Here is a 23,614-nt window from a genome sequence, read left to right as displayed (position 1 = left end):
CAGGGCTGGAGGGACTCTTATGTCTCCACCTGCTCACCGTAGCCCAGCAGCCTTCAGGGGTGCCCGTTCTGCTCCTTAGGCATCATGAACAGGTGTGCCTCAGTACCAGCAGGCTGCCAGGGTCACATGTGTGGGACACCTCTGCTTTGCCAGTAGTTAATTTTAGCACTAGGCCACTTCTCTTTGGGAAGGCTAGTCCAAAAGAGTGATATTAGGCAGCTGCCCTGGAAGTTCATCATGAGGCAGGTCCCAAGGGCAAGGGAGAGGGGAGGGCCCTGGAGTGGTCACACTGTGCCACACCTCATGCAAAGTGTTTTACAGCTATTCTTTTATTTTTCCCTTCTTTTGCTTTCTGTCCTTTTCTTTTTTGTCCCTTTCCTTCCTCCCTCCTTCCTCTTAAAAACTTTTAAATTTTATTTTGAATTGTTTATGTGTTTGGGTGTATGTGTACGTGAGAGCAGGTGTCTGCAGAGGCCAGAGGCATTAATCAGATAACCTGGAACAGAGCTAGCAGGCTGTGTGAGAAGTCCAACAGGAATGCTGGAACCAAACTCAGGTCCTCTGGAAGAACACGGACACACTCTTAACTGCTGAGCCAACTCTTCAGTCTGCCCTTTCCTTCCTACCTTCCTACCCTCCTTCTTTCCTTCCTTCTCCCCCCACCCTTCTTGCAAGGTTGGGTGGAATCAGGTGAGTGAGACAGAATCATCTCACTCATCTCTTGGCTGACCTGGAACTCACTATGCACACCAGGCTGGCCTCCAATTCTTGCTTGCCTCCCGAGTGCTGGATTAAAGGTGTTTGCCACCAAAACCAACCCCCATCCTTTCTCTTTATAAATGTATTCATGGGAGCTGGGAAGATGTCTCATTGGTTAATAGCACTTGCTGCTTTTGCAAAGGACCCAGGTTTGTTTACCAGCTCCCAGATCCCACTTAGCTGCTCATAAACACTGGGCAGCGGGCATACACACTGTGCCTATATATACTTGCAAACAAAACACTGATACATGTGAATTAAAAATAAATAAACTTTTAAAATGTGTATACTCATTCGAACTTCTGCTTTTTAGGGTGTCCTTGCAAGTTTTAGCACAATGACAGTATCTTAAATGACTTGCAGTTCCTTTTAGAATAAGTTAGGTCATTGGTTTATTTTCACACTTTGAAGATGGTGTGGATTGCAGGAGCTGCGGATGTAGCCCACTGGTAGAGGGCTTGGCTAGCTTGCATGGAACTCTGGGCTCAATCTCCAGCACCTCATAAACTGAGCATGGTGGTACACACTTATAATCTGAGAACTCAGCAGTCAGAGGCAAGAGAATTAGAAACTTAAGGTCATCCTTGGCTACATAGCAAATTCAAGGCCGGTAGAGGCTGCAGAAATGTCTCAAAGCATTTGCTGCTCTTCTACAGGACCCAAGTTCATTTCCCAGAACCCACGCTGGGCATCTTACAACTACCTCCAAATCCAGCTCCAGGGGCATCTGTCTGATGTCCTTCTCTCTCTCTCTCTCTCCTCTCTCTCACTCACACACACACACACACACACACACACACACACACACACACACAGAGAGAGAGAGAGAGAGAGAGAGAGAGAGAGAGAGAGAGAGAGAGAGAGTCAACTGCAAGAAGAATGCTAGCTACAATGAGAAACAAGAAGATGTATAATGCTTGACCTTGGCTTTGCATTCCCATCACGCAGAATGAGGTCCTGCTTGTTATAAGTTGTTCCTGAGTTTTCCTTCTGGTCACCTAAAATGTTCAGGGGCTCTGTTCTAGTCACTGGGGACATTTTGGTAAAACAGGGCCATCTGAAACACATGTGGATATGGGACTATTGTGAACTTACTGTGCAGTGCTGTCCTCCAGACACCGGATTGCTGTCACCACTGTGCAATCAGATGCTTGCCCATGATTCCCCACCCCACCCCACCTGCCCATGCCAAACAAGGTAGGGCCTATCAATATTTCCTCATGAAAGGAGTTGGGAGCCATCAGATCCCACTTGAGAGTGCTGGCACTCACAGCCTTTTGCACGCCCCTCCCCCCATCCCATCTGCACACGGTGGTGCTAGACTGTAGAAGAGATGGGACAGTAACTGAAGGGGGCTCCGTCCAAGCAGCTCTCCATGTTGCGGGGAAGGGAGGCTGTTGGTGATGTAGCTGCTTTTGGAGTCAACTGTGCTCTTGAAAGTAAGCACAGTTAGTTAGCACGTTGTCTCCATGCTGGGATTTTATTCTGCAATGCATTTATTTGCTTGTGTGTGTGCCTGCACACATATGTATGTGTGTGTGGGAGGAAGGTGAACTCAGGTCATCAGACTAGGTAGCAAGGACCTTTACACACCGAGCCATCCCACTGGCCTGGAGCTGATTGTTTGGTTTCTCACTGATGCTCGATTTGGGGTAAACAGGCATGAGTTCATGTCTCCCCACGAAAAGTTATACAACAGAACTTTCTTTTAAATTTTAAATGATTTTATTTATTTATTATGTGTACAACATTCTGCTTCCATGTATATCTGCACACCAGAAGAGGGCACCAGGTCTCATAATGGATGGATGTGAACCACCATGTGGTTGCTGGGAATTGAACTCAGGACCTCTGGAAGAGCAGTCAGTGCTCTTAACCTCTGAGCCATCTCTCCAGCCCACCTACAACAGAACTTTTTAAAACAGCCTCCCACAACACTCACTGACCCCTGCCATAGCTGGTTTCTCCACTTCTGCTCATGGGTGATGGATGACCTCACAGAATCCCTCCAGACTTCTCTCACCAACATGGGTTTTCTAGAACTGGGCAAAATGATCCCCTAGCTCACTGCTGGGCTACGTTTTCTTGTCAATCACTTTGTCACCTCTTTTTTTTTTTTTTACAACTGAATCTTATTGCCATAGATCTTCTTTCTCATGGAACCAAAGCATAAATTTCAGCTCTGACTGATGAAGTACCTTGCCTGGCATTGTGCAGGTGAGAGGGCAGGGCGCCCCGAGTCCCCAGGGCTTGCTTTCTTCATGGGCTTCCTGGGTACAGGAACTATCTGGGTGCTTTTGGTTTCACAAGAACAGTTGGAATTTAATATTTTTTAATTTCCTCTTCTATAACTAAGATCAACTTCAAATAACTCCAAGACATTAAGGAAAGGTCCTCATGGATTGAGAATTGGAGACAGACTATGATAAATGTCTTTTCAAAAATATATATTTATTTTTTCCCCAAAGGATATGACAGACTCTGAAGACCCCCTATGGTAGGCCTCACCCTCCCTGAGGAACAGAAAGGGGATGGGATAGGTAGGGTGTTAGTGGGGGACAGGGGAGGAGGGGAGGGAGAGGGAACTGGGATTGACATGTAAAACAAGCTTGTTTCTAATTTAAATAAAAAATGGAGAAAAAATATGTTTATTTTTGAGGTGAAGTGTCTTGTAGCATAGGCTGGTCTTGAACTAGCTATATAGTCATGAGTGACCTTGAAGTTCTGATTCTCCTGCTTCTACCTCCCAAGTGCCGCCTAGCTTCATGCTTTACTAGGGATCAAAACCCTAGTGATTAATGCATGCTGAGCAGAGCTCTACCAATGAGCTGGATCTCCAGTCAAATTAAGGCATATTTAAATGCATTCCCTCAGTAACTATTTGCTACTGCCCCAAATGTACCCTCAGCAAGGACAAATATGTCACCAGGGTGAGCTTGATATACTCATACCTGTCTGGAACCCTTAAGGACTGGCCCTGGTGGTCATATGTCTAAGGAAGACAAGTCATACCCCATCTCCACCAGACCACCTCAGTTGCCCTTGAGCCCCTGCTGGCTGGCAGGGTTGACAGACAGGTGGCTGTGAAGCCATCTGCTAACACAGCAGTGGGCACTCCGTGCCTGTGCATGGAGCTGCTGGGGGCTTTAATGAATCTGTTGGTGAGGAGAGAGGCAAAACGTGAGGCCAGTGTCAGGGACACTTGAGCTGGCCTCCTGAAGGCTGAATGGAATTTATCAGGTGGACAGAGGACATTCATGCTGGGGCAAAGCATAAAGACACAGAAGTCACAGCACACAGATGACAGTGTGGGGAATGAAAGTGTGTGTGTGTGTGTGTGTGTGTGTGTGTGTGTGTGTGTGTGTGAGAGAGAGAGAGAGAGAGAGAGAGAGAGAGAGAGAGAGAGAGAGAGGTGACTTCTCCAATGTTTCTCTATTTTTCACCCCACGAGTGCCATCTTGGCCCCCAGCAGTCCTCTGACTTAAGCTTGTTCTGTGAGAAAAGCTGTCTTGGAATCTGTTCCTCCTAAGCCTGTCCCAGGCTTGGCTTCCAGAGAGGACAGACACTCGATCCAGCCCAAAGCTGGGGAGCGGCACCACACTGGGGAGCAGCTGCCAGGGTGGTGTTGACTCCAGATGGAAAGCCTCTGGAGAATTCTGATGTGACATCACACCACCCGACACCACACAGGTTGTGCCACCCTTCCCAGCAGCCGGGTAAAGCCATCCCCCACCCCACCCCCACGTAGCTAGCCCAGATTAAGAACCCTGGCTTGCTGGAGGCTATGGGGAAGTGGGAATGGTATCTTCCAAGACGTGGCCTTCTGGGCATCCAGACTGGCTCTGAGCCCATCCTGGATGTGAACAAGTGCCCTTCATCTGTTCCCAGGCACTAGAATCTCGTCTGCCCTAGTCTGCCATCTATGCCCCTGGCTGGAAGAGAGACCCAGTATGGCTGCTCTGTGTTTTCCTACTCAGCCCAGAGTCCATTTCCAAAGGGCCACTGCCACCTGCCATGTGGCTTTCTGCAGCTCAGCCCCAGGCCTGATAAGCCCTATTGAGCCAGGTGAAGATCTGGGGCTGCCCCAGCCCTAGGCCGGAGGATGAAAGGGGAACCCTGTCACAGCTGACATGGTCCCCCTGGGCTCCAGCCCAGTGCTTGGCTTCAAGGCACCATCTGTCACCATGAGAGCTGATCAGGGATAAAAGGCTGGCAGGAAGGCTAGGAGGACAAGCTACAGCGGCCTGCACAGTGGTTTGTGGATGTCACTCTTTGCCTGTCTCCTGCCACCTTCACCCAGCTGGGCTGAACTGAGGCTGAAGGGTGGTAGCGTGGTCGGCTCCCAGCTAAGGCTGGCTTCAACTGCCCAGACTACCAAGAGTGCTGTCTTCTGGGGAAGCCAGAGGGCACAGCCAGATGGTCTCTAGCCCAGGCTAGCATCCAATTCCAGACGTCACTGCAGTCACCTCAGAGCCATAGGCATAGCTGGGCACTGGCATCAGCCACAGGAGAGGCTGCCTCGGGTTAGCACTTTGGCTGGCCCTCTGTCCCCTCCCAAGAAGCAGGGCACCGTCAGGGCACATAGCTGAATATGGCCAGGGACTCCTGTAGGTGGAGACACATCCCTGGCAGGGCAGAGCCCTTGGGATAGGGACATGTCCATACAGGCTGGATAGCAGGAGGCCTACCTGTGGCCTGAGCAGATCAGTTTTGCCACTTGTCACTTTAGAAAGGGTTTGTGAACTGCAAAGTAGACAGAAACAAGGGAGTCTGAGAATTTGGGAGGAGAAGAGGGGAGAGCAGATCAGTTTTGCCACTTGTCACTTTAGAAAGGGTTTGTGAACTGCAAAGTAGACAGAAACAAGGGAGTCTGAGAATTTGGGAGGAGAAGAGGGGAGAGGAAGGAGTAGACAAGAAATCAGACAGCAGGAGAGGGGAGAGGCAGAGGAGGGGAGATAGAGTTGGGTTAAGGTTTACACCAGACCCCAAAAGTAAGAGTGGCTCAAACAAGACAGAACCTTCACTACCTAATAGCTGTAGGGGAGTCTAGCGTTAGTGTGAAAACCCAAGCTCTTTTGCTCTAGACCCTTTCTAACACATCCTCCCCAGCCTTTTGTTTTGAGACAGAGTCTGACTGTGTGGCCCTAACTGAACTAGAACTTACTTTGTAGACCTGGCTGGCCTTGAACTTATAGAGTTCTGCCTGCTTCTCCTATATCTACTAAGTACTGGGTATGAAAGGTATGCGCCACCACTCTCAGCCCTATTTTAAGCAGCAGGTTAGAGGATGGGGTGTAGGGTACGGTCCTTACTTTAAGGACCTCAGTGTGAGCTAACATACAACGCTCTTAACCTTATCACTGGGCAGAATATTTCTTACCATGCTACATCTAGCTGCAAGGGAGTCCAGGCAATGTAGTCTTTTTTTTTTTTTTTTTTTCTGAACACTCATGGATCCAGAATAAAAACCTCAATGAAAAAGGAGAAAACAGAAACTAGGACAGAGGAGTGTGAAGAAGAGGAGACTCTTAGGAAGAAGAGGGGGATAGGAAAGTGCACAGGGGAAACTAAACAGCCTTGCTAGACCTGACCCTGAGCCTTCCTGGTTCTCACCCCAAGGATGACTAGGTCTAGGAATCTGTCTGTCATAGATAAGATCCTTGGAGTCCAGAGACTGCTAAGCCTGCTATGTGATCCTGGGAGTATGATGTAGAATGTTTTTGGTGAGGTTTTCCAGGAAAGGTCTATGTCTAACACTATGATCAAATGAAGGGGCTGGGGAGATGGCTCAGGCAGTAAAATGATAACCATATTAACATGAGGACCTGAATTTGATGCTCAACACCATGTAAGGCCAGGTATGGCTGTATACCCAGTGCTGGAGCGGTGGAGGCAGAAAGCTCCCTAGGGTTTACTGACCAGTCAGTCTAACCCAAAGCAGAAAACTCCAAGTTCATTGGGAGACTTTACCTTAAAAGAATGATAGCGAGATCCAGCAAGTTGACTCAGTGGGTAAATGCGACCTGATGACCTGAGTGTCGTCCTTGGGACCCACAGGGTAGAAGGTGAGATTCAGCTCCCACAAGCTGTCTTCTGACTGCCACATGTGTACAGTGGTATGTGCATGCAAAGCAAAAATGTAATGCACATGCACATATAATAAAGTAGAAGCAATTGAGTAAGCAAACTAATGTCAACCTCTGGCTTCTATGCCTACTCACCCACACACCTGTACGCACTCAGGAACTAGCACACACATAAATATAAAAACAAACTATATAGGTAAAGTAGAAATAAAGAAAGTCAGGGTAAAAGTCTAACTATCTCTTAAGCTGAGAAAAGGCTCCTGAGTATAGCTAGTGTATGATGTCAATAGAATTTTGTATTTTTGGCGTTCAAGCAAGAACCTTAAGGGGTTTTCTTCAAGGTAGCAAAGTTACATCCACTGTCTAGGACTGTCTCATGTAGCAATTAGGCTGCAATTGGATTCACACTATCGAAAACCCATCCAAAATGTTCACCAAGAGCATCTGCCTCTTTCAAAGCAACAAGTCCTGACGACTCCATCCAGGACTGGCTAATCCAACATCTTCTTGATGCTTGGATTCTTGTTTCATCTCCCAGAGCCACATGGTGCTTCCTTTTAGATGTAAGGTGGCAGTCAGCCCACCAAGAATGATACCCTTCCAAAATTGCTTTCTTTTTCTCTTTAAATATTTATTTTATTTATTAGTGTGGGGGTGAGGGTGCATGCATGTGTGTGGAGGTCAGAGGATAACTTCTGGGAGTTGGTTCTCTTCTCTCATCATAGATCCTAGGGATCAAATTCAAGTTACCAAGCATGGACAACAAGCCCCTTTGCCTAATAAGCCATTTTACCAGCCCTTTAGATCTCAATTTTGTGACTATCTGCATGTGTGTATGTCTGTGTTCACATGTGTGGGTGCACATGTGTGTCAGCATCAGTATTCTTCTTCAATCACTGTCTACCTTCGTTTAAATTCCAATGTTTTAATTTGATTTTATTTTGCTTGAATGTGTGGCTGGTCCCAGAAGAGGATGTCGGATCACCAGGAACTTGAGTTACAAATGGTTGTAAGACGCCGTGGGTACTAGGAATTGAACTTAGGTCCTCTGGAAGAGCAGCCACTGCTTTTAACTGCTGAGCCATCTCTCCAAGCTAACAATTTTTTTTTGAGATGGGATTTCTCATCACATTCAGAACTTGAAAATTAAGCTAGGTTGGCTGGCCAGCAAGCCTGTCTTATCTCTGATCCTTCTGCCTCTCCCTCCCCAGTGCTGAGACAACAGGTGTGCACCACTTTGCTTACATCTTAGGGGGACTGAACTCAGGGCCCCATGCTGGGATGGCAAGCACTCTACTGACTAAGCCAGCTTCCCAGGCCAGTTTTCTTGATGTTTTTAGGCAGGAAGGATCCTGCTTCTGCCTTGAATGCTTCTATTACACGTGTATGCTGCCATGCCTGCCCCCGGCCCCAAACTGTGTTCAAATAAGTATTCTTCTCACCAGTTTTATTTTATCTGGAGGGCATTCCTTTCCCAGGACATTTCGACCAGGACTTCCCTTCCCTTGACTAGACTGGGTACATCTTCATCTGCAAGTTAGCCACAGGTAAGAAGGAATGAACCTACCCTTTCCCATGGGTGGACGGTTTAGTCAGATCATGAAGCATCATCTAGGATCCACTTTCTCTGAGCACATTAAGGCTGGATTGTGAGCAAGGACAAAGTTCTGCTTTTTGTTGTTGTTGTTGTTGTTGTTGTTGTTCTGTTACCAAAAACCTAAGGAACAATGGTGCTTGTCTGGCTGCAGGCAGACATTAATAGTCAATCATAGCACTTTCTCAGAACCAATCAAACCATTGGCACATGAAATAAAAATGTGGAGCTGGGAGATATGGCTCACTGGTTAAAGAGTGTTGACTGCTCTTCCAGAGGACCCAGGTTCAAGTCCCAGCACCCATATGGTGGATCACAACTGTTTATAACTTTACTTCAGGGAATCTGACATCCTCTTCTAGGCTCCTTGGGCTCTAGGCATGCACACATTCAGGCAAAACACTCATGCACCTAAAAGAAAAATAAATAAATCTCAAAAAAGAATCAAAATATGTTATCTAGGCCTTAGACGGTGGGAAGTAAAGAAGCCATAATTCAAGTGTTTAGGAGATGCATTTGTTTTCACAGTGCTGGGGATTGAACACAGAACCTTTTAACTTTTGGGCAAGCATTCTATAACTAAATGAGTTACAGCCCCCCATACCAGACCTTCCCTGCTTTTTGAAGCAGGGTCTTACCAAGTAGCCCAAGTAGGCTTTAAACTCGCAATCTTCCTGTCCTCAGGGCACCTCTAGACATCCACCCATCTTGTCATTTCCTCATGTGGCACCTCTACAGAGGTCTACAAACACCATGGCATTCATTTCAGAAGGTAGACTACATCGGGACTGGTGACTTGCTTCTAATTGACAGTAGCTGAGAGATGGGGGTGTGACTTGTGTTTTTGTTTTTGTTTTTTTTTTTTTTTTTTTTTTTTTGGAGACAGTGTTTCTCTGCGTAGCACTGGCTGTTCTGGATGCACTTTGTAGACCAGGCTGATCTCGAACTCAGAGATCTGCCTGCCTCTGCCTCCACAGTGCTGGGATTGACAGTGTGCACCACCATGCCTGGCTCAAGGTGTGAGTTTTAAGAAGTCATAAAAGACAGTGTAGCTTATTACTTTCTCTTTCATATTATTTGCTCTGGGGTAATCAGCTTCCACACCATGAGGCCCTTTGGGGTGGGACCAGAACCTTCTGCCAACAGTCATTTTAGAAGTAGATCGAGCCCAGCAAAGCCTTCGGATGACTGAAGCACCCACTGACATCTGGACTGTACCTTACAACAGACTCCAAGCCAGTTCCCCCAGCTAGCCTCTCTCAGATTCCTGGCCCACAGAAACCTCCACAGAACAAATGGTTTTTGTTTCAAGTCAGCAAGTCTTAGGTAGTCTGCTGTGTAGTCAGGGCTGGCACTGAGGTAACAAATGGTACAGCTGGGGTACACGTCGGAAGGAGGTACACCACTCTCAGAGTTTTAGCAGGCCAGAGTCAGGCCTGTAAAAATGGCTCAGTACAGTGGCTCTCAACCTGTGGGTCTCGACCCCTGGGTGTGTGTGTCACATATCAGAGATCCTGAATATCAGATATTTACATTACGATTCAAAACAATAGCAAAATCACAGTTATGAAGTAGCAACAAAATGATTCTATAGTTAGGGGTCACCACAACATGAGGAACTGTATTAAAGGGTCCCAGCATTAGGAAGATTGAGAACCACTGGCTTAGTGGCTAAAAGTACTTGCTACCACACTGGTTGACATGAGTTCAATCCTCAGGTCCCACATGTGGGAAAAGAGAACCAACTCCTGTGAGTTGCCACTGGATCTCTACACATGTACCAATGCCACGTGTGCATGCCTACAAATTAACTACCTAAATAAAATTTAAAAAATTAAAAATGAGAAGGGCAGTATCAGCTCATGGCTTCCAGTGGGTGGGTGGTATTTGTTGTGTCCTTTGTTCCTCACGTGCCTAATCCTAGTCCCACCCCGTTCCTGGCAGGAGGTGTACCTCCACGTCCATTCCTCTCTCTGTCACCCTTCCAGCTTGATTCTGAAGTTCTGAAGATGCTGCTTCCATCTCTGTTTCTCAGCTGAAGTGGACAACTAAGCCAGCATCCAGGAACCTCTGGTAACAGAGACTGGGGTGGGTGACCCAGGCCAGTCCAATCAGAATAGACCTTGAGGCTTCTGCCAGGAATGCTGGTATAAATATGATCCCACTTTCCTGATGTGAACAACATCAGGCTTCTGGTGGCCTATGTGGGACCACCCAGGGGACCTTGTCTGGGGCTGGGAGGCAGTAAAGGTGAAAGCAGGAAAGTAAGAAACAGTCCAGGGGGAATGTACTCAGCGGCTAGATTAACACTTACCAAGAGCCAACCTCGACCTTGTCCTGGGGCTCCTTAGCCCAGTAAGCTAAGCATTTCCCTTTTAAAATTTAAACCAGTTTAGGTCTGGTTTTTGGTTACAAGGCAAAGGAAAGCATGAATGTGATGTTAAGCACACAGAAGAGACCCCCATCAGTTACTCACGCAGATGCTGCCAAGCGTGCAGCTGTTCCATGCTGTGCAGAGTGAGTATCCAGATGTTCGGTCACACTGCTCTTGTTTCGGCCAGATGTTTAGCATCTCCGAGACGGGAGGTTAACATGATCTCATGCTTAACCAAATGCATCCTGTATCCTTCCCATCTCTCCGCTCTGGGGCGGGGGTAGGGGGTGGTCTAAGGTATGCTTGCTCCTAGCCTCTTCCTGGTGGCCATGCCCTGCCCACATCCTGAGCAGGTGCTAAGTTTTGTGTCATGTAATGCCACCCCTTTGTCTCCTTCGACAGAGCCCTTTGGTATCCATATTCAGCACTAAGAGACAGCTCAATTCACTGTCTGATAATCCATGTTGCATGAAGAGAGGAGCTAGAGCCCAGGGTCTTTCTTGGCCTCTCTAAATGATGATGAAGAACAAGGCTGTCAGGCAGTGCTGCAAAGCACAGCTTAGCCCAGGAAGTGTGGAGAAAGCAAAAGTACCGTGGGAGCAGAGACCAAAAGAAGATCTAAATGAAGACCAAACCATCATAGAGTCCAGTGGAAAATGAGGATGGAACAGACCATAAAAATAGGAAGACAAAAAGAGAGGAGAATTCGGAGGGGGAGGGAAACAGAGGCAGCACAGAGGTCTGGTGATATGCCTCAGTGGGTAAGGCACTTGCTATACAAGCATGAGAACCAGAGTGTGGGTCCCTAGTACTTGTATATCTCTTTATCAGTGTCTCATATTGAAAAATCTGGCCAGGCATGGTGATGAGTGCCTACAATATTTGGAAGGGTAGAGACAGGTGAATCCACAGAGCTTGCTGGCTAGCCAGGCTAGCAGGAACAGTGAAAGATAACATCTTGAGAAATAAGGTGGAGTGTGATAGAGTTGGTTTCTGCCCTTCACACATGCTTACTGGCACAGCACACACACACATGCACACACACACACACACACACACACACACACACACACACACACACACACTCATGGGAACGCACAAAGGAAGAGATGCAGTGTGAGTATTTAGGCTAGGATACACTGTATTTTGGAGACAACTCGAAATCTTAGCAGTTAAATCAACCAGGGCTTCTTTTTTTTCCCTTAAATTTTATTTGCATGGGTGTTTTGCCTGCCTGTGTGACTGTGTATGTGCCACAGAGGTCAGAAGCTGGTGTCTAATTCCTTGGAACTGGAGTTACAGGCCATTGCAAGATACCCCGTGGATGCTAACAATCAAACCTGGTTCCTTTGCATGTACAACAGGTACTCTTAACCACTGAGCCAGCTCTGCAACCCTCAGAGTTTATTCTTGACCACACTGAATCTCCCCACAGATCAGAAGGGAAAACTTCAAGCCGTGGTCATCATGAAGGAAAACCTGGCATGAGCATTATGGCTGCAGAGGCAGGAAGAAGACATTTGGAGAATGGCACAGCAATTCTGAGGAGTCTGTCTGCAGGCGGCACAAGCCTTTTCTACTTATAACACACTGGCTAGTTTGAGTTTCATAGCCTCACCTAAATTTTAAAGGGAGAAAGAGGCAGACAACACTACCATAGGCACACACACAGGAACACGTGTGGCCATCCTCATCAATTGTGACAGAGACCCAGCTGGTCCCAGAACAGCCTGAGACATCGTGGGAAGAGCTTGTGAGGCTCTGATGTTCTGTGTTCACACAAGCTCTCTGTCCTTTCCTGAATTGCACATGCCTTGTGCATTTGTGTGTTATCACTGGAAGCATCCACCCACAGACTTCTTATTTCATCTGCAGGCTCCTTTTGCAACTGGGAATTCCTCCCTCCAGTGTTAGCAATGTGTCTGTGGGGTTGGTTTGTGTTGTTTCTGTGGTGCTGGGGAAGTGAACCAGACTCTCACACAGGCTAGTGTGTCACACTCCCAGCCCTGCTTCCTCCTGCCTTCCCTCTCTCCCTCATATTATTATTTATATTATTATTGTTGTTATCTTTATTATTGTTGTTATTATTAATACTTTGGTTTTGGTTTTTTAAGAGCGGGTCTCTGGCCTGGAACTTACTGTTAGACCAGGCTGGGCTCAAACTCACTGAGAGCTAAGATCCTCTTAGCTCTGCCTCCTGAGCACTGGGATTAGAGCACCACAGTGCCCTCGAGTTCTTTTACATTTATTTATTTATTTGTATGTGTATGGACATGTGTACGTGGCATGCATGTGGAGGCCAGGGAATAGCTTGCAGGAGTCAGCTCTCTCTTTATACCATGAAGGTTCCTAGAATGGAACCCAGGTCATTAGGCTTCATAGTTAGTACTTTTACCCACTGGCACTATCTTCTGTCTCTGCTTTCCTCTCTTCTCCTCCTCTGTCTTCTTTTTCACCTTCATCATCACTGTTTTTGAACAGTTACGGTGGCTCACTGGAGAGGCAGAGACAGGCAGATCCCTGTGACTTGCTGGCCAGTCAGCCTAGCTGAATCAGTGAGCTCCCATTTCATGGAGAGACAGCACCTCAAAAAACAGGGTGAAAGAGACCAAGGAAGAGGCCAGCATTGACTTCCGGCCTCCATGGGCTCACACACACAGTTTCACACATGCAGCACACTTTCAAAAAGATTTTTGGAGGACATTTAGAGAGACAACTTGTCCTTCGGAGATATAACAAAGCAAACTGAGGGGGACATTTTACAAAAATAGTCTTTGGGGCTCCCAACAATACAGTGAACTTGAAAACGAGTTGACCAACTTTTCCAGGGTTCTTCCAACATCCCTACCCTCTGGTTTCTCCAGGCCAGTAGAGACTCATTCTTTGGCATAAGATATGTCTTGAGTTTGGGTAACAATATCCTTTGGAAAATTTTGTGAACTACTTTGCTTGAAGATTGTGAGAGGGAAGTAGAAAGTCCTGGGGCTCCTAGGCCTGGGGAATAACTGGAAAAGGGCCAAGGGTTAAAGACTTGTCCCTTCCTTCGAGGGGAGGAATTCCTTACTTGGACAAAGAGAAGCTTCCAGGCTGGCCATTTGAAGTTCAGCTCCTTAGGATGAAGTCAGATGAAGCCCAGTCCACCAGGCTGAATGAATGGCAGGGAGCATGTTCAATGACACACCCCAGGTGGTCCTATCATGGTAACCCTCTGGGAGACACTGGTTTTTCTCCCTTGTTCTACATGAGTGAATTCCTGCTCCAACAACCCTTATCTGTCACCCTTATATGTCACTGCTCAGTCACTATAGCTACTTCAAACTCCATCTAGCCCCTCACCCTGAGGCCTCGTTCATCTTGCTAGTTCCCCACAGCCAGGGTCTTCCCTGTGTGGGGAGCTGGCATTATAGCAAAAGGCAAAATTGCCTGGGTCCGGGATTGTATTTACTCTCAACCCCCCCACCCCACCCCACCCCTCAGAGTTTTCCAGCTGTCTTGACCAGCTCAGCTTCTCCTGTGAAATGTGCCTGTTCCCTAAAGTCTGACAAGCTTTCTGGCTTGGCTGGAGGAAAGGCAACTCCTCCTGAGTGTCTAGGCTGGCCCCAGGACCTGGTCCCTGGTCCCTGACCATAATCTTTTTGGTTGCTCTGCTCATCTGTGTACTGATGGCATCTGTGTCTGTTAGTTCTCATCTAAGGATGGCTGCCCAATCTCTCTGTCCTCTCTCCTTGTCTACCTCTTCACCCTTCCCGGTCCCCACTTACCCTACACCCTGCCTCTCATCTCCAGAGCCATCCCCCAAGGACCGAGATAAACACCATGTCCCCAGACCACATCCATTAGTGAAGCTAAGAGCCCACCTCTTCCCCGAGGAAGGGCCCCCATAGACACTGACCTTCAGAATCCTGTCCCCACACACCCTGGCCCTTGGCTAACAGGCCTTGGCGGCACTCCCTTGCTCTGACACCTGGCCTTTGCCTGACCTCATGAGCAGGCCTGGGCGCCAGCCTCAGCCCTCCCTGGCTGGCCCATCCCCTGGCCGCCCCAGCCTGGCTTATGACATCTTTCCACTGAGCAGCCCTTATTTTGAGAAGGCAAACCCAGTGGCGCCCACAGGCATGTACACACTCTAACACACACACACACACACACACCCTGTCCTGCTAGCGCCCCGATGCTGCACGAAATGGCCTTCAAATCTGTCGGGCTGTGTTTATTTTTCTTCCTGTAATTTCCCCTTTGGAACAAACACTAGTGTGAAGCTCGGCCACCCGCCCCCCCCCGAACTGCCCCCACCCCTGTAGTCGTCTCCAGCCTCTTGTCATCTTTCTCTCCTGTTCTCCTATAACTCAGCTATGAATGAGAACAGAGTTGTCTTTAGCAGCAGCCTGAATGAGTTGGTTTCAGCCTCCAAGCCAGCATGAGAGGCGGGGTGAAGGGCTGCGTGTGGGTTTGCTTCTTAAAACTCTCTGCACCCCCTGAAGCTTATATTTTTCCATGTGCCTTGGAGCAAAGCCCTCACCCTCGGGTCCCCTCGTTTTAAAGTTTATTTTGTTGCAGTTTTTGGTCCCACGCATTTTGTTTTCTGTTTTCTACAAGGGAGACTGAATTAGGGCCTCAGAAAAACAAGGCCAGGCTGCCAACTGGAAATGTTTGCTCTGGGGGCGAGTTGGGAGGCTGGCGTCAGGCGGGGCAAGATCCGTGCCAGTGGAATGTGATTTGGGGAGGAAGCTGCAGGTCACTCAATCGCTGGCAGGCGGCCCGGGAGCAACTGGATGCTTGCTGGGCCGTGTGTGTGCATGAAGACTTTTTTTCCCCCTCTTGCAAACAGAGCCCCAGAGACGTGGAGACAGAAGCATTAGGAACAAAGTAGACAAGGGGTTGGAAAACCCAAAGAGGGGGGTAAGATGGGTGGAGTGGGATGAGCGGCAAGATCCTTTTGGCCACTTTGTTCAGTACTCCCTGAGTCCTTTGCTCCAAGGTGGAGGGGCACACTGGTGGGGTCCCTGTGCCCGAGAAAGAAGGCTCCCAGTACAGAGCACAAGCACATTGTCTTGGAAGTCTTCGGAGAGCAGGGTGCAGGGATAGACTCAAGTGTTCAGGGGAGGCTTCCTGGAGGAGGTGTGGGAGGTAAAATTAAGGCCCTGAACCATTGCACTCAAGGGAAAGAATCTGTTTGATTGCCAGATAGTAGTTACCATGCACCAAGCCTCTCCCACCAGAACTCTCCTTAATTCTTTTTTTCCTTTTTATTACACAGGGTATCCTGTATCCAGGCTAGCCTCAAACCTCCTATTGAGCTGATGATGGCTTTATACTTCCAGTCCTTCTACTGACACCTCCCCAGTGCTGGGATTACTGGAATGTACCACCATACCCAGTGTATGTGGTGTTAAGACTGTACCAGGGCTTCATGAATGCTAGCTATTAACTGAGCTGCAACCCAGGGCCCTGATCTCTTGAATACTCACCACAGCTTTGTGAGGCTCAGTAATCTTTAAGCCCCGACTTGGCAAATGAGGAAACTGAGGCCCATAGAGGTCTGGAAACTTGCTTGATCTGTGAGGTCATTAAGAGATGAGCCAGAGCTCAACCCCGGGCTGTCTCTCCATAGCCTGAGCTCTTGCCCCGCCACTGAGGTCTTTTAGCACACTAGTGAGAGCTAGTTTCTCCTCTGGCACCCTACATAGAGGATCGTTCTGCTCAAGGTGAGGGATGTTAAGGACCTAAGGAGGTGGCCAGATTTCTTAGGGCTCGGTGGGACAAGTGTCTGGAGATGAGATATGTTCCCAGGAGGTGGTAACCAGGCCTCTGGACAGCCTTGCTGCACTTTCTACCTCACGGGTCCTTTCCTATAGCCTAGCTACCTTCCTGTACCCCACCTTACACCCTCATCAGACTCCCTCCATGTGCCAAGTTCTTAACACCCAGACCTTATCTCAGGACCTTCTCTGGGCATCCTCAGAAGCTATTTGTGCTGTTCTGAAGAGTAAATGAATCTGAGGTGAACTCTATAGGATGTATTTACTCAAGGCAGGTGCCATGGATCTGTCAACCCCATGTGACGTCAGGTGGGTTCTTTCCAATCTCAGGCGGCAGGGTCCCTGGTTTTAAAAATGGGAGGTAGCCTGGTTGGTATTTGTGCTGTGGCAGACTTCGGGTAACAGAACTGGTCAGCAGGTGTGGTGGGGCCAGGAAGGCTTGTCTGAGGAACCCGGTGTACCTCAGAAGGCCTCTCTGCCAAGAGAAGCAAGGTCAGACTTGAGAGAGAAGGAAATGAACTGGGTTGGCAGGGCCCGAGGAGATGGTACAAAGAGGTGGGGTCGTGGGTAGAGCAGCAAGGCCAGCTCAACCCAAATACGCTGGACAGTGATTCATCCTATTTGGGCAACTTCATTGACTATTTGGGGGTTTTATTGTCCTGTGCCCAAATATTTAGTTAATCTTTCCCACAGATCCTGTCCTAACCAAACTGGCCACTAGTCTTAGGTCGACTGTAAAGGCCTGCCATGTCACCTGCAACTGTTGAGCCAACCGATCAGTTCAAGGTGATAACTGCATCTACCAGTTGTTTTCAGGAAACTGGCAATTAACCCAGCTCACCCAAGCTGTTAGTTGCCTTTGCTTCTGGAGACAGCCCTTGGATCTGACATCTGTAGCCTCGAGGTCAGGACTGGGTGCCATTTATCCAAAGCAGCTGGCTTCCCAAGAAGACTGGGGGGAAACCCTTATACAAGATGGGCTCTGGGACTCAGTCTCCCCCATCAATAATGTGGGAGGCATGGCCAGCAGCGTATGGTGTGAACACTGCCACTCCTCCACTTTCACCCATGGCAGACATCTGCCAATCAATTACAGTCCCCCTCTCCCAAGGGACCCAGATACCTCAGAATCCTTTTCAACATAGAGATTCAGGCCACCCCTACCAATCAATTAGATTTGGCATGCGTGATAAAAAGCATTTGTCCTTGGGACGTTAGATGATGGCCATGACCAAGCCTCGTTCCAGCTGTGGCAATCTAGGATTGCAACTGATGAGGTATTTTGAAGACTCCGCCAGGGCGGAGACCACCAGATTTCCAGCGGTCCCTGGGGCTTCCCGGGTCTATGGAGTGGGCCTTGCACTGGTATGCCTTATTAATTTCCCTCACTGCTAATAAATGTAGATTGCGTCAGCTCTCTTCTTCCCCCTCATGTTCTCCGACTGCCGCCATCAGCAGCGACTTTTTTAGAAATCTCACTGAAGAGGCAGCCAAGCCCCGCTCTCTTCTTTCTGAAAGACGGGGGGAGATGGGTTCGGGAAGACTTCACAGTGAAGGAATGTGCTCCGCGGGGAGTTGAGAGTTGTTTTCCTTAAGAAGAAGATGAAAAGAAAGGAGTCATCGCATTGTAGTTTCCCATCCAGCCCTTGAGCACAGCGGTGGGGACTGGGAGCCAATCCTGGGAGGATAGCGGCTGAAGCCTAGCCTTGTTAGGCTGTTGACAACTAGGTCGTGAAGCGCACAGCCTTAAGGAGCCACTTGCTGGCTCCCCGGCTGCCTCCTTGGCTGATCCGCTCTATTTCCAAGGGCCCGAGCCTTCCCTGCCTGTGGGGGAGGTTCCTGGGGCTTCTGTCTCCAGAGTGGAGGTTTCGCTTTTCCCCAGTGCTATGCTCTGAGGTGGGAGGAGGTTTAGCACAAATCCTAATTTGCTGGATCTCAGGGAAGTTTGAGGTCTGTGGTTCTGCATCCTCCTGCTTCTCCATTTACAGACGAGCTGAGCCTTGCAGGGGGCCAGGGCAGGGTGCAGACCTGTCTCGGAAGAGGACACAGCTCAGAGCTGTAGGAAACTCAGACACTGTTTAGCCCAGAACCCCGTGGACTTGAGTGACACCTACGGAAACAGTGTCCCAAACTCCTAGATTTGAATTAGATTTTTCCTTCTTTTAAAAAAGATTTTATTTAAAAATTATGCTTTAGACTTATTTATCTGTATGAGTGTGTTGTCGTCCCTCCCACCCCCTGGGTATAGGTATGTGCTGGATGGGTGCCAGGTGCCCAGGGATGTCAGGAGAGGGTGCTGGGTCCTCTGGAACTGGAGCTACAGATGGTTGTGAGTCAGTGGAGTGCTGGAAACCCAGGATTGCTTCGAGAGCAATAAATGCTCTTAACCTCTGAGCCATCTCTCTAGTCCTTATTTAAAAATGTTTAAATTACGTTTATATGTGTGTGGTGAGGACACATGAGTATAGTGTCCCAGGAGACTGGAAGAGGCTGTCAGATTCCCCGAAGCTGCAGAGACTGGTAGTGCTGAGATTCGAACTCAGATCCTCTGCAAGATCAGTGTTGTGCTCTTAACAGCTGAGCCATCCTTCCAGCCTCCTTTTTCTTCTTTTTGAAACAAGGTCTCATGTATTCCAGTCTGGCTTCAAAGTCTCTATATAGCTGAGAATAGCTTTGTCCTTAGATCCTCTTTCCTCCACCTCCTGAGTGCTGGGCTAACAGATGCGCACCCCCATGCCGATTTTATGTGGTACTGGCATGGAATTGAGCTGCATGTATGCTCGGCTCCCTATCAGCTAGCTTAGCCAACCCCAGCCCTGAATTATAGTCTTTGCTCTTCTTTTCCTTTAAAATATTTATTTTACGTGTGTGTGTGTGTGTGTGTGTGTGTGTGTGTGTGTGTGTGTGTGTGCATCAGATGTGTGCAGGTACCTAAGGAGACCAGAAGAGGGCGCTGGATCCTCAGGAACTGGAATTATAGGAAGTGCTGAACATCACAATATGGGTGCTAGGAACAGAATATGGGTCCTCTGGAAGAGCAGCAAGTGCTCTTAGCCACTGATTGGTCACCTCCCCTGCCCCCCTTTCTTTCTTGTATAACCAAGAGCTCCAAACAAACCAATAAAGGAACACAAAGGTGTTCCGTATTCCTACTGGCCACATGAAGTGACTAGGATAGATCTACCATCTGGTTGAAACAGCCTGGTAGGCAAACACAGCAGGAGCAGAGAGCCTTCCTGCCTGCACCCCTCAGTGTGTCCCCAATGCTGACCCTAGAAAGAGGAATGTAGAAGGAGGCCTACACTTCAGGAGTGAGGTCAGGGGAGGAAGAGGGCAGGACATGACAAGGGAAACTGGTGCCTGGAGACTTGCTTGCTCTCTCTTCACCTGCCAAATGTCCTTTTGGCTGACACTGTGTCAGCCTTGGGCAGAGATCCCTGCAGCTGAAGCCAGCCCACCCTTTCATAGCAAAACTCAATTGTTAGAGCAGCGCCCTGCCACCTGCCTCATGGGTCTTTGTTTACCCCAGACAGTGCTCCTATCTGATTCTTACTACTGCTGACTGGGGAGCACAGACCACAAAATCTGATGGAAAAGAAACACATGTACTGGAGGTTACAGACTGAAAAGGGTCAGGGTTCCAGTTGCAAATGGACAGAGAGAGTAGACCTCTGTGATCATGGGACATAACAGCACAGGCATGAAGAAAGAGAAGGAGCAAGCCAGGGGTATGGGTCCTCTAGGCAAACCCTACCTCCTTGTAGCCTGGTTCAAATGCTCCTTTTTCCAAGAAGTACCCCAGAGCTCTTCCACCACTCTCTACTTCCTGCACTCCTCCAGAAGCATGACATTTTGCAGAAGGTCAAACTCAGTCTTCTTCCAGGACTCTGCATCTCTTTGCACCAGAATGGTGGTTCTACTGAGGTCAGGGATTTTTCTGTATTCACTGCTGTATCCCCAGCCTTGGGAACAGCATCCAGCACTACAGATGCTCAGAGAAATGGATGGGAACTACCCACCCTTAGTATGTGGGCTCCTGACAGCAGGAACCTCATCAAATTCCTCCTGCTAGCCGGCACCATCATGGTACCTGGCTGAATCTGTCCATAGTATGAATGGCTATTGATTTGAACCATTGTCTCCTGCTCAAATTATCAGCACAGGAGAAGGTCTTAGAGAAGGTCTGTTGTGTCCCCTCCAAACCCCCAGCAGAATCACTGGGGCTCTACTCAGGGCTCCACCTGGCAGGAAGCTGACACAGCCAGTCCCTATAAAGCACAGGGTCACCTCCAAGGCTATGTTAGCTGAAGGAATCACAGGACAGCCCAGACCACTGCTCTCTTTGCAGGAATGCACAGAGAGAAGAACTCCGTAGAAGCCCTCAAGACAGTGGAGCAAAGTGAAGTTGCTGGGAAGATATGAGCAGAGAGATGACACATGCATCCTACACTTTAGCAGCCATCTCCCCCTCCCCCCCATGCTAGAAATCAAACTCAGCGCGCCTTGTGCATGCTGAGCAGGTATTCTACTGATGAACGACACCCCACTTCTCTTGTTCCTCCTTTGTCCTCCTGTTCCTCTGAATTTGAGAGTCAGGAGTAAGTCCTCCCCGCCCAACCCCATAGTCACTGCCCTTTTCCAGAGAATCTGCTCCACTAAGGGCAGAGCACACTCAGGACAAAGCTAGAACCACAGGGTCTCAGAGAAAGGCTCCTTCCTCCTCTCCTGCAGAGCCCTATTACTCTGTCCTATCCCCAAGACCTTTGGTTTTCTAGCTGGATAGCCACTGGGGTGCAGGAAGGTAGAAAGAGGATAGCTCATCCCTGGATCCAATGTCCTGTTGGCTAATAGAGCACAGTGCTGGCTCCCGGGCTAGATGGCTGAGAGGGGCTTACACGGACCCAGGATGATCCCGTTCTTTCTTTTCACTCCCCAGCTGGTCCTAGGCATGGCTGCTGTGAGCACAACTACAAAGGGCGCTGTTCGCATTGAATTCTGTTTGCACCTGGCTGTCTAAGTCTCACTCTTCCCCGATTTCTCTAGCAGGGCACAGGCACTTTGGAACAATCTGAACAGCCAGAAATAGACTCTGTGTTCAGGAATGTAGAGCTTCATGCAGCAAGTATTTAAGGTCCTGTCTTATGTGGCCAAGAAGACAGCAATCACAGAGCCCTATCCTGAAGAGCTGTCCTGTCCTCACGGGTTGTGCTTGTGTGCCATGGACTCGTAGGACAGGTTCCACTAGGCAGCACAGAGAAATAGAAGTGTATGGCTACTGTGGTTCAGGTTTTTTGAGCCTGAGATTCCAGACTGCTTAAGGTAGGGCTCCTTCCATTTGACTCTGATCTGGAAGGAACCAAGCAGACGTCAGGCTGGGCTAAAGGAGACCCGTGGCTCCAGTTTCTACTCAGGCTAGAAGCACAAGCAAGGGTCAGCCATCTGTCAATAATAGGCCAGTCCCTCATCTCCAGGTGCTAGGCACTAGGCTCTCAAGAGGCAGAGGAAGTACAATAGTTGAGAGCTCAGAGGTTCCAGGGTCAGTTGGTCTGGATTCAAACAGGATCTCACACTCCCTTTCTGCCAGCTACTTCTTCCTCCTGGAGCCTTGGTTTTCTTGTGGGTAGAATGGGTTTGCCTACCTGTGTCATGAAGATGACCTATGTGGTCACTCCCTATGTGGTGGTAATTATCAGCACTTGGCTGGCTAGCATGTCTCTCCTGTGGTGTAAACTCCAAGCATTTTCCTTCCCTTCCTTTTCTAGCTTCACCCCTGTGCCACAGAATAGGCATTTCAAGGATATGGAACCTTCCAGAGGCATCATTATGCTTGCTCTTCCAGTATAACCTCAAAAGGCTGTCTCAGTGGGGGAAGGTTTCACTAAGGATACAGATTTTCTTGGAGGGTATCTGTGTCATTTCATACAAAGCAAAGATGGAGAACTGAGAGCCTCTTCACCTCAGCACCTCTATGGATTCGTGAAATTCTTAGTATTGTCTTTATAGGGCCACTCTTCTTGAGGTCAGTAGTGTGGTGTCAGTCTCCTAAGTTTTGTGCCACCAGGGGGCGCTGCCCAGCTGGTTTCTATCCAGCTTCTCGAGATTGCTGAGGGGAATCCAGAGTACTGGGAGTGCTGGGAAAAGACAGGTTTTTGCTTAGGGATGTGTGCAGCTCGCCTCATCCTGCAGACTGTGGCCCGGCAGGCTGAGAATGCAGTCACAGGCACTCTTCCCATAGGTTAGGTTACTTACATTTCTCTTCTGTTCCTTCAAGCGCCCTTCCACACTGAGGAGGCAGATAAGGAAGGGACACTTGCCTGTTGCCAACTCCAGATGCTCAAGTTGACCAGAAGGAGAGGTGGCAGAGTGAGGGGCTGGAAGATATATCCAGCCTAGGTGCCATTCCTGTCTCTGCTCCGTCTCCTTCCATCCCAGGGGTCTGCAGTGGTCTTTCCCTTCTCTTGGGGATATCAGGAAAGGGCTGGGATTCAGCTTTTATGGGAAGCCCTTTGTATTCAACCAAAGACCTGCTTCCCGAGAATACTCACTGCCTCTTTAAGAATGATATCCTACCATGTGGAAGCTTCTAACACACTCCAACTGCCATGGGCAACCCAGTCTGCAACTCTGCCCCACTCTGGGTAGATCCTCAGACACAGCTTCACCACATCAGCGTGTCCGGAGCCACCATTCACTGACTTTGAGCATCATTCAAATACTATATGCAAGCCTCATTTAATCCTCTTAATGACCACGCCCCTCAAGGAAGAAGAAGAATGCTGGTAAACTCAGTGAGGAGAGAAACCCTTTGTGACTCGACTCGGGGGCAGGTCTTCGGAGAGGACCTCCTGGTTGGCCTCTTTTTCTTTAGTGGTGTCTCCAGTGGAATGGAGGACTGGGGATCTGGAGAGTGGGCTCTGCGATTATATCCACATCCTAGCCACAAGGAGAAGGAGGAGCACAGGGGTTACAGGACTGGGCCGAGGTCACTCGGTAAAGGATTAGGCTGAGCTCTGGAACTAAGAACTTCGCTTCCTTGAGGAGC

General features: G+C 48.8%; 1 long non-coding RNA gene across 1 annotated transcript; it reads right to left on the bottom strand.

The window, feature by feature from the left end:
- Nucleotides 1-17,206: 17,206 nt before the first annotated feature.
- On the bottom strand, nucleotides 17,207-22,950 carry LOC113839323. The gene is made up of 2 exons (XR_004771050.1): nucleotides 22,822-22,950; nucleotides 17,207-18,600 (listed from the first exon to the last, which is right to left on the bottom strand). It is a non-coding gene; the product is annotated as an uncharacterized LOC113839323 (long non-coding RNA).
- Nucleotides 22,951-23,614: the final 664 nt, after the last annotated feature.

This window comes from Cricetulus griseus, chromosome 8, assembly GCF_003668045.3.
Source record: "Cricetulus griseus strain 17A/GY chromosome 8, alternate assembly CriGri-PICRH-1.0, whole genome shotgun sequence".
NCBI lineage: Eukaryota > Metazoa > Chordata > Mammalia > Rodentia > Cricetidae > Cricetulus > Cricetulus griseus.
This window is presented reverse-complemented; position numbering and strand designations above follow the sequence as displayed.